General features: G+C 40.5%; 1 pseudogene; it reads right to left on the reverse strand.

The window, feature by feature from the left end:
* Positions 1-6,399: 6,399 nt before the first annotated feature.
* LOC103263393 lies at positions 6,400-7,273 on the reverse strand (annotated as a pseudogene).
* Positions 7,274-11,289: the final 4,016 nt, after the last annotated feature.

Genomic DNA, 11,289 nt, shown 5'->3' on the forward strand with positions numbered 1-11,289 from the left:
TAATCAGCCAAAATATCATTACCACTGCAGTCATGATTCTTTGCGCTCTTCTATCTCTCCAGTTTTCAGGGCAGGAGTTTGTCCTGTGACCTCAATTCTTCAATGAATCCAAGAAAGGTCCTCATTTTTCTTGTTGTAAGGACTGGAGGGACGTCGAAGCTTTTTACATATGGAATAATAGCAATTACCAAGTGGTAAAGGAATTGTTTTAAAGTTTCTTATCTTTGTAGTTTTTCATACATTTTAATATTTTTTCTTTTAAAAATATTTAATAAATACTTTAAACTGGAAATCTGTTTAGCTATCACAAATATTACCATCTTTAAATCTTTTCAAAAAAGGATGTTAATGTTATTTTTCTATTAAATACTACAACATCATTCTAATTCTGGGAGTACCACTTAGGTATATAATTGTACACAATAAGACTGTATGCACAAAAATGCATACTGTAGTAACATGCTTAGATAATGTCTATTGAAATTAATCATTCATCATTTGTCTTATACTTAATGTATTCAGTCTATGATGCCTTATCTAGTCAACTAGGTTTGTGAGTCCCTGATGACAGGGATGCTGTGTTACACTTGTTTAAATGCCCTTTGTTCTGCCAAATGTGGCACACTTCTGCTTTTAGTCAATAAAGATTTGTGTGCTAGGCACTGGGCAATAAGATGAGAAATAATAAAGAAATGGTCCTTCCTCCTATGGGACTTAGATGACAGTAGAGGAAACAGACACTACTTAGAAAACTGTACAAATCATTTAAAATTAAAGTTGGAATAAACACTGTATAGGAAAATACTATTTGCAATATTTAACAATACAGAACAACTTACACTGATTAGATCCACAGAATTTATTGATTTATCAAGGATGAGCTATGCTGGGGATACATTTTCCTATGTAGGAGGCATAGTTTTCAAATTTACCTTGGCCTGTCTCACCTCCTCACCACATGATGTGGATGACATTTTCAGAAACAAACTTCTCTCTTCTTACCAGTGAGTGTTTCAGTAGATGTGCCAGCTGCTGATGTCACTGAAGTATCACCACAAATTTTGATTTTCATTTTTTAGTCTATCAGACTGTGTTGCTGGTGCAGTGTGGTTTCTATTAGTGTTATTAGGATTTGTGTGGTTGAATATCATTTCACCCTTCCAAAAAAATATCTTACTAAGAAATCCTTGAGAAACAGAACATTGGGAATGTGGCCTTGGCATCACTGAACGTGATCATGACATTGGAGTTTGCTGCTGTTATTGTTAGTGCAAATATTCTAGATTAAAATAATATGGATCTAGAGGTTTTGAAAAATCAAAATAAAAACATGACACTTTCCTTGATTGTATTTCTGATTTTCAAAATTGTATAACAGTGCATAAGAGTTAACTTAACCACTGTACGTTTTGGTTACTAATCTTTTACTTTTCCTACACCAATGGCCAGGTTTGCTAATAGATATTTGAAATTGAACTTAAAGTTTTTTCTCTTTCATACATATGCTGATTTATCCTAAGGGTATATGTGGGAGAATTTGCTTTTGCCTCCAACTGACAGCTGATTTGCAAGATCCTTTCTAGCTCTTGACCATTAAAATGGACACTCCTCAGCATTGTATACTTTTATAAATATTTTATATGTATTGTCATTTAATTTCACTTTTTGCACCAATTCTTTGAGGTAAAACACAGTTGAATATTTCTGTGAAGTGGGTTTGCCAGATGTTAGTATGGAAATACAGGTGAGCAACCTGAGAACTATGAAAGGCTTTCACCAGAAAGTCTTATACAGAAGATAACTAGGACAGCTGAACTCAGATCTACATCTTGTGAATTCAAGGACTGTGTGTGTGTGTGTGTGTGTTTTGTATATGTCTTATACCATTCTACCTTATTCATACACTCCAAGTCACAAACTAAAATACCCCCGGGAGCCAGGCAGGTAGTGGAAGTGATTTAAGTTGGCTGTAAGGCAATACAGTAGATAATGATAAAGTCTGTAGAACTGGGGAGTTCATATATCATCCAAGGGCATTCAATGTGCATTTTAAAAATTCTATGATAACTACAAAACTTACCTGCTGAGGTATTTGGCCTGAGAGCTGTCTTATTTAAAAAGTGCAGAAATCAGTGGCCTGGGCTAAGGACCTCTATGTTCACTGCAACACTATTCACAATAGCTGAGATATGGAAAGGACATATGGGTCCATCAGTGGATGCATAGATTTAAAGATGTATGTTATACATATACACATTTTAATTGATGCTATCTATATATTATTTTTCAAAGTTGAATTGAATTACAGTAGCAATGTGTAGTATGACATTTGTTCAACCATGCTTCTACCATTTTCTTTGTCCTGCCTGTCACATGGTGATGTTAGCATTCATTTGAGTAATGCCATCTTTTGAGCAGATGTCATACTTGAAATATGTATACATTTTTTGGCATCCTCTTTGTGTATACGTGTGTGTGTGTGTATAATACATATAATAACTCAATGAAATATTATTTAGTCATAAAAAGAAGGAAATCCTGTCATTTGCAACAACATGGATGAACCTGGAGGACATTATGTTAAGTGAAATAAGCCAGACACAGAACAACAGGTATTGCATGCTGTCACTTGGATGTGGAATCTAAAAAAGTTGAACTCGTAGATACAGAGTTACTAGGACAAATCTTGATACTGTCTTGGCTCTTAGAAGTGCAAATATTCATTTAAACTGTCATGACATGCTGAAAATGTGTGAAGATACTGTGCCGCCAATAGGGAGAGTCAGCAGGCCTTAGAAATTTGTGGGCTCGCTGTCTGACGTGCATAGAGGCCAATACAATGGCAACGGATTTTGAGAAAAGGAAGGACTTTATTGCGAGTCGACTGGCAAGGAGACAAGAGGCAAGGCTCAAATTTGTCTTTCTGAGCTGAGATCTGGGGACAGGTTTTATAGGTGGAGGGCCACTGTGGGAGAGAGAATGCAATGAGGTGTGATCTGATCGGGTTGTACAAAGAGGTGACGTTGGGTTCTTGGCTCTCAAATCTGTACTGCAGCAAAACAGGGCACCCCTTACTTCTTAATACAGACCCTGTTCCTTGATCTGTGAACTTAGGTTCTGCATGGGGTTGACCTTTTTGTTTCAGCTGCCTTCAAGGTCATGAATCAGGCACATTTGGTTCATCTGGGCATGCTTGGGTTATGTGATCTGGGATCTGTTGCCCTGAAAAGCAGTTCATCATTTTGTTACATTTTATTTCTGACAAAGTTGAACCAGATTGAACTGATTCTAAGGTTATGGGACTTACAGTTTTTAAAAAAGATGTTTAAAACTTACAACTATTTATAGAGCATCATTTAGTAAAATGTCAGTGCTATATATATAATACTAAATGTCCGCACTTTCAGTGAATTATTAGTAAGTGTACTCTTTAGGCACCTTAAAGAATGCAGTTGTGTCTATATTTATGGTATCTATATCTATATGTATCTGTATGAATATGTAGGTATCAATATGTGACTATCTGGCTCCATGTCCTACCTTCCTAATGGATGAGAATAAAGCTAGAGTTTCATGAAAATGGAGTGTCAGGATGACACACAAAATATCAATAAACTGTATTTAAGAAATGTGTATGAAAATGCTCCTTTTTACAAATAAAAGAATATCATATTTTGATTACTAAGTAGCCTCACAATTAAAAGATGGAGTTACAAGAAATGGTTGGAGACGCTTCATGTTATAACAACACGGAACGGGCTCTCTTCATCTCAGCTTCTGCTGGGCATCATGATGTGTAAGTATCCATCTTTCATTGGGTTTTAATTTCCCCCTACTTTTTGACTTTCTGTAGTTTCCTTTTCTTTGCCTTCTTCCCCTTGGACTTTCTCCTAACTTCTGAGTAAATCCTCTGAGCATCACTTTCCTTTTATGCTCCCTCCTTTATTCCCCTGAAGCTCCACATACTCATGTTCATACCTGTGTTGCCCATTTCTCGGGTCCTTGGTCCTCATGCTCCTTTGAGTCTTCTAGGACACAGGTTGGCAACATTTTTTTCTGAAAAGGGCTGCAGAGCTTTGGGACCACACACAATCTTTTTGCTTTTTTGGGGTTCTAACATCCATGCAGCTATAAAAGCCAGTCTTAGCTCAAGGGCCAAACCCTGCTCTAGGAAGCAGATGCCCAGACAAAACAAGAAGTCAGGAAAATTCATATGTGGTGATTTCTGTGATGGATGGAGGGGATAGCAGTGATCAGATAGCCTTTGGTCTAGTTAGCAACTAGCTTGTGTTTGGCAGATTTCAGACATCACTGATATGGCAGAAAACTACAAGCTCCTCCCCTTCGCTTTAAAAAGGATGCCTGTTTTTCTTGTTTTTCATGTTACTTTATATCCTATCTAGAGTTCAAGAGCAAGTTCCTGATTTCTTTATCTTTTGACTAATTTGGATGCCATCCTCATAATTAATTTCTCTAAAACTAAAAAATATGATAAGCATAAAGCACATGCTTCTTTATATCCCCTAGGGTCCTGAATTTTGCCTTTTCTTTCCCTTTCCCTCTCTCCCTCCCTCCCCCCTCCCTTCCTCCTTTCTTTCTTTTCCTTTCTTTTCTTTTCTCCTCCCCCAACCCCACTTTCTTTCTTTTTGTCAGAGTCTTGCTCTATTGCCAAGGTTGGAGTGCAGTGGGAGATCATAGCTCAATGCACCCTTGACCTCCTGGGATCAGGCAATCCTTCTGCCTCAGCCTCCTGAGTAGCTGGGATGACAGGCATACACCACCATACCTGGCCAAAATTTTTTTATTTTTTGTAGACATGAAGTCTTGCTATGTCACCTAGTCTGGTCTTGAACTCTTGGGTTCAAGCAATGCAGCCTCCCCAAATGCTGGGATTACAGGCATGAACCATTGCGCCTGGCTGCCATTTCTTTTTCTCTCCCTTTCCCCACCCTACTGTATTCTAGACTGTCTCTAGACAATCTTGATGACTTCTTTGTCTCCAACTACCCTTCATATGCCAAACTCTCCAGAGACCCTCTGTCTCAGGCATGGCTATCTTGAGCTCTCAAGTCACACTGGCGTTTAAACCTCTGCCCATCATCTGCAACCCCTGCAGCAATTCAAACTCAGTTTGCTTTTCTGTCTCTCCTTCAAAGCAATTTCTTGTTCCCTTCAATTAATCATTAACCCAGTTACCCCAACCGAAAACCTCTGAGTCATCTTGAATGACTTCTCTCCTTCCCTGTGCAAAATTGTGAAGCCTGTGAATTCCACGGAGTCAGGCCCTCATCAACCCTTCTTTATATAATTTAAAATCTCCAGCAAGATCTCTGGCTTCTCTCCTTTGGCCGATCCTCCGTGTCACTGTCAGAACCACCTCTCCAAAACACATATTGCTTTACTTGTTCTACTGTTTAAAGGCTTCCATGGATCCTCCTTGCCTAGAGCGTGAAGTCTGAACCCCTTAGCATGATGCTTAAAGTTCATGACAGCTGACCTCACCCACTTCCCATGCCACACCCCGGTACATTAGGTTCCAGTGCACTGGGCGGCTTGCTGCTCCCCTACCACTACGGCCACCTTCACTGTCTGCCTTCATTCTCATGCAGTGTCTAAGGCTTCCTTCCTGCACAGTCTGTTGTAAACAGATGTGGCTTTATCTCTTGACCCAAGGATCTGTGTCATTATCTCAGTGGCCAAGCTCCTGGAAAGAACTGTTTCCTTTCATGTCTTCCACATATGTTTAGCCATCCTCCTCCAGTTCTTCCTCCCCACTCACAGAGATTAACCTGTCTCTATGTTGGCAACTGCTGTTCATGGACTAAAACACCCTGAAGTCTGTGTTTTGGTTTCAAAGACTGTCTTGGGCTCACAATTTTTACTTGTGGCTACCTCTTTCAATCACATATGCATCCTGCAGCTTCTTGAACTCAATTTATATTCTCATTCCACTTAAAAACCTTCCTGATGTTTCTTTCAGTTAACCCTCTATCTGGCTACCTGGGTTGCTTATGACTGAATATCACCCCCTCAGCTACCTCTTACTAGCTCTCACCTTGGGGATTCTCCTTAATGTGTCCGGACCTCAGTTTCCTCATCTCTAAGGTCATGCCCACTTCATAAGGCTATTGTGAGCATTACGTGTGTTGATATATATAAAGCTTACTGAAGAAGGGGTGGTATGTTGAAAGTGCTCAACAATTGTTACTATTATCATATAGCTTTGATTCTAAAATGTTTTCAAAATGGGTCACATGTGATCTTTATTAATGCAGTATTTTGTGGATGACTTTTTAAGTGACTTTTATCTATTTTTCCTTTTTTTTTTAGAAGCTGATGTTTACTTTCCATCAACCTTATTTCCATGTTGCTTAACAGCCTGTGGTGTGGAAGAGGAGCTTAAGGCCACTCAGTGGTTGTCCCTACTCATTCAGTGGCTTGAGCAGCGGGAGCTGCAGACCAGTCTTCTGTGACAGACTGAGCACTCCAGTCTTCAGTAGGAAACTGCTGAATGGGCATAGAGGGCACCTGCCACCTTCAGACCAGTCTCACCTGCAGGCTGAGCAGCAGTGAACTCAGGACCTGGAGCAGTCCATGCACCCTGAAATTCCTCCTTGGCCACAGCTTTTTCAGCAGCAGCCTGCCTTTGCTTTTCCATCTCTTCAAGATCTCTGTAGACATAGAGGTCAGGCACAATCTCCCATGGGTGTCCATGGGAGATAGTGCCACATGTGCGCAGAACTTCCTCCCAAGCCAGCATCCATATCAGACCCACTGAGTGTGCTCCCTTATTGCCCAGAATGGCAATGTCCACATAGCGCAGAGGAGAGTCTGTGTTACACAGAGCCATGTGAGCAGGTTAACATAAGATGCCTCTGTGAGAGGCTGGTGGTCAGCCCTGGGATTAGTAACCACCAGCAGATAGGGCTTCTGGAAGGCTGCCTGGATCTGAATGGTGATGGTGTTAGGAGGGAAGCAGCCAGCAATAGGAGTAGCTCCAGTGGCAGCAGCAAACTTCAGCATAGCCTGCTGGCCAGCATTCCTGGAGAACATGACACTGACATCAGCAGGGTTTTCAATGGCAATAATGGCACAAGCTGCAAGCAGAAGCCTCCCCCCAGGTTCTCTTCAGATTTATAATATAGATGCTATCACTCTTTCTTTTATAGATGTACTATTCCATTTGGAAGTCAAGGTTGGTGCCACCTAAGTGGGTTCCTGCTGCAAGGAAATTGCATGGTACTTGAACTTGGCCTGTTATACTATTTATCATAGGTATGATCTGTGGCTGTTTACTTATTGGATTGAAATCTTTTTTTTTTTGAGTTGGCGTTTTACTCTGTTGCCAAGGCTGGAGTGCAGTGGCACGCTCACAGCCACTGCAGCCTTGACTTGCTGGGTTCAGGTGATTCTTCTGCCTCAGCCTTCCAAGTAGCTGGAACTACAGGCACATGCTACCATACCCGGCTTATTTATTGATCTATTGTAGAGATGAGTTCTTGCCAAGTTGCCCCAGCTGGTCTCAAACCCCTGGGCTCAGGCAATCCTTTTGACTTGGCCTCCCAGAGTGCTGGGATTACAGGCTTGAGCCACTGCACCAGGCAGGATTGAAATCTTTTAATGGTGAGACTCATGTTTCTCTTATATACCATCATATCTCAGTACCCAGCACAATCTCAGCAATGTAGTAGGCCTCTATGAATATTTGTTAAATGAGTAAAACAGTAGTTTAACAACTGTTAAATACCTACTATATTTTCAGCAATAAGAATAATGAAAAATAAACTTAAGAATAGGCTTTCCCTCAAGGAGTTTCACTGGAGGAGACAAAAACCAAAACAAATTTAAAAAGTTCTGTAACAGTGCAGGTCTATACATAGTTAAATACTAAAAATGAAGTGACAGTGTGTTCAACAAGACTTCACTGTTCATGATTATGATCAAGGTGAGAAATGATAATGAAGTTGAAGGTTGGGTAAACTGAATAGATGAAACAAGTGACTAAATTATGATTAGCCACACATATTTGAGCTTTATCTTAGATAAAGAGGAATTTTAGGGAATTTTCTTGAGCAGTAGAATTCCATAGTCAAAGTAGCACCATTAGGAATATGAGCCTGTTATTTGTACATAATCATTTATATGGAAATATCATCAAGGATGCCAGCTGGTAGCAAGTGGTTGCTGTGGTTTAAGTGTGTCTGGTCTAAGTTTGGGTGGGCTGCATGGGACTGCTGAACTCGAGAGGGAAGGAAAGATGAGAGGGACTTAAGAAATAAAGCAGGAGTTTTAAACTGATTTGATGTGAGTAAAGAAAGAATGGAAGGAGTCAGAAATGCTTCTGGGAACACAAGGAGGCTGCCCAGGGGCCTAGAGAAAGATGGACCTGGGTGGGAATGCCGGCAGGGCAGTGGGGGATGGGAGGGACTTGACGATTGTGGTCTGGACATGATGGAACCAGAGTTATCAAGGAGTAGAAGGAAGCAGAGCAGCAAGATTCAGTGGCATGTAAACTGAGGGGAGAATTTGTGAAAGGTGAATGGGGGTGTTTGTCAGCTCAAACACTCAGGGAACCAAGGAGGAATGACACCTGAAATGGGAGGATCAAATCTGGTAAGAGATAGGTTATGAGAACTTTCTTATTTTATTTTATTTTACTTTATTTTAAAGATGTGGGATACAATTCAGGGTTAGGTATACAAATGTTCATTATGCAGGTACCCTTGTGGATGAGGTGTGCCCCCACCCCTGGCAGATTCCCACTGCTGCCAATCCCACCCCCACCCTCCCTGACAGTTTCCCACTACTGCCAATCCTTTTCTTACAGAATTACGATAATTGTTCAAGGTCCGCATATAAGTGAGAACATGTGATATTCAGTTCTTTGTTTCTGTGATAGGTCACTCAGTATTATAGATTCCAAGTTCATCCAGATTGCTGTGAAGTTCATAATTTTGTCCTTCTTTATGACTCTGTAATATTCCATTGTACATATGTACCACATTTTTTTTTAATACAGCCCTCTTTCGATGGGCATCACGGTTGGTTCCATGTTCTTGATATTGCAAACAATGCTGCAAGAAACATATGTGTGCAGGTATCTTTTTCGTAGAGTGATTTGAGATCCTCTGGGTATATTACCAGTGGGAGGATTGCGGGGTCATATGGAAGGTTGATTTTTAGATCTTTTAGGAATCTCCAGAACTTTCAAGGAAGTAGACTCAGTAGAGTGTTAGGGTGGAAGGCAGCCTGAGAAAATGCTTGCACCAAGAGAGGCTAGCATCCAGCAGTGAAGGGTGCATCAAGAGGAGGGGAAAGGCAAAGAAGGAACAAGGTGATGTGCCCTCCATTGGCCCACGAACCATAGATAACCTGGACTCAAAGTAGATCTTGAAATTAGAGAAAGACGGACCTATGACAACACAAAGGGTATCTGGTCCACTACCAGTGGGAGGAAGGGCCAGCTAGGAGCCCAAACCTTACCTGCATACAGCCTACTTTTATAGTTAACCCTATAACTATACCCCACACCTGTAAAAACAAATAACAAATAAAAAAGACAGACCAAAATGGAAATAAGTATCTAAGATGAGTGGGCATAATCCTGGCACGTGGTAGATTCTTAGTGTTTATCAACTAAACAGGAGCATCCTGGGGTTTTGGGATGGTCAGGATTTTTTCCACTTGTTTTGGTTGACTGAATCTCCTGGAGCAGAGCTTGCTCCCTTTCAGAAGAGAAGTGGGAGAAATGAAGCCAGAAGCTAACCGTAGAGATGAGAGGAGGACAGGACTTCCATGAGCTGTGCTGATCCGAGAAAGGCAAGAGGATGAGCCCAGCTGAGCTGGCCACAGGCGCTGGGGATTAGGGGTAGGGGGAGTCCCTGCTCCCATTGGGGAAGGAGGTGAGAAATGGGCTTGGCTACTTTATCTCCTGCTGTGTGCCTCAACCTACCCTGTTGTCTCTCAGTTGTTTGTCATTCCTGCACCTCTTCCACCTTTTCCCCTCCTTATCTTGAACAAAGTCCAGTTTACTCAGTATTCTCAGTATTGTCGGACTTAAAATTTGAATCTAATTCTTACATGGACAATAATGCCCTTGGAGTAACAGAAGAGAGGATAAATAACTGCTTCCAAATAAAGGCTTTCGGGAAGAACTTGTGTCTATTTTTTCTTCATGTTCCTTCAGTTTTTTCCCCCTACATCGTGTCTTCTTTTTTTCCCCTTTCTTTTCTTCTTTTTTTGGGTGTTCTGAAGTGCTTTGAGTTGAACCCTAGTTAAAAAGACTCATGACTTTCTTTGGTAAAGACAAAAAAAAAAAAAAGCAAAAAATTTTTTTGGTACTGTTATTTTACAATTGTTCCTTTTACAAGAAGGCATAAGTAGTCATGTGAAACTTTTTGGCAATAACAAGGTTGATCATAATAACCACATTGAATAGTGATATCAATCTGATAGGTTACTTAATAATAATTACATTGAACTTACCATCTAATTAGATGTTTATTTGCCACATAACTTTTATATTTCATCAAAACGATTTGATTTACATAGCAAAGATAATTATCCTATGATTATAAGGCTATGACCTTGAACTATACCTTAATAATTAGTTATAGTTTCTGATGTAATTAAATTGTTGAGCCATATCTTGCTAGGTGAGTGGGCAACTAACTGCATGCAAATAGGTGCTCAAGTCCACAGGAGTTATGATACAGAATTGAGAATTATCTCCTTAAGGAAATGTTAATGAGTGGGACATGTTACTGTTACCCTCTCTCCTGAGAATATGAGCTCAGTCTGGTAATTACACCATTGTGTGCTTTGAGCTTTGTTCATCTTAGCCCACATTTCACTGTTCCTCAAAAACGTGAACCCGTTGAATGTCACACTCCGTTAGTAACAACATTTAGGTACTTAGGTGTGCATCTGATGGACCGAAGAATAATTGTAGGACCTTTCCCACTGATTGGTTTAGGAATGAGAATGTGACCCAATGTTGGCCAGTGAAACTTGGGTGAAGTGTGATGGGGGCTTTAAGGAAAGATCTTCCTCACTTTTAAGAGAGTGTCATGGCAAATCTCTTTTCCTTCTGTGACTGAAGAAGCATGTAACTGAGATCACTGCTGGGATCTTTCCTGCAGCCACAAGAAAAGCAGTTGTAGAATTGAAGTCAGTACCATGGATGGCTGGAGGTAAGGACATAATTTGGGCTTGTGATGTTTTGGTTGAACCACTGGACTGACCTTTGAAACCCAGATGACTCTGGACTTGCTCTCATGTGATCAAATA

This window comes from Carlito syrichta, unplaced genomic scaffold, assembly GCF_000164805.1.
Source record: "Carlito syrichta isolate Samal-C Ts95f unplaced genomic scaffold, Tarsius_syrichta-2.0.1 Scaffold305044, whole genome shotgun sequence".
Lineage (NCBI taxonomy): Eukaryota > Metazoa > Chordata > Mammalia > Primates > Tarsiidae > Carlito > Carlito syrichta.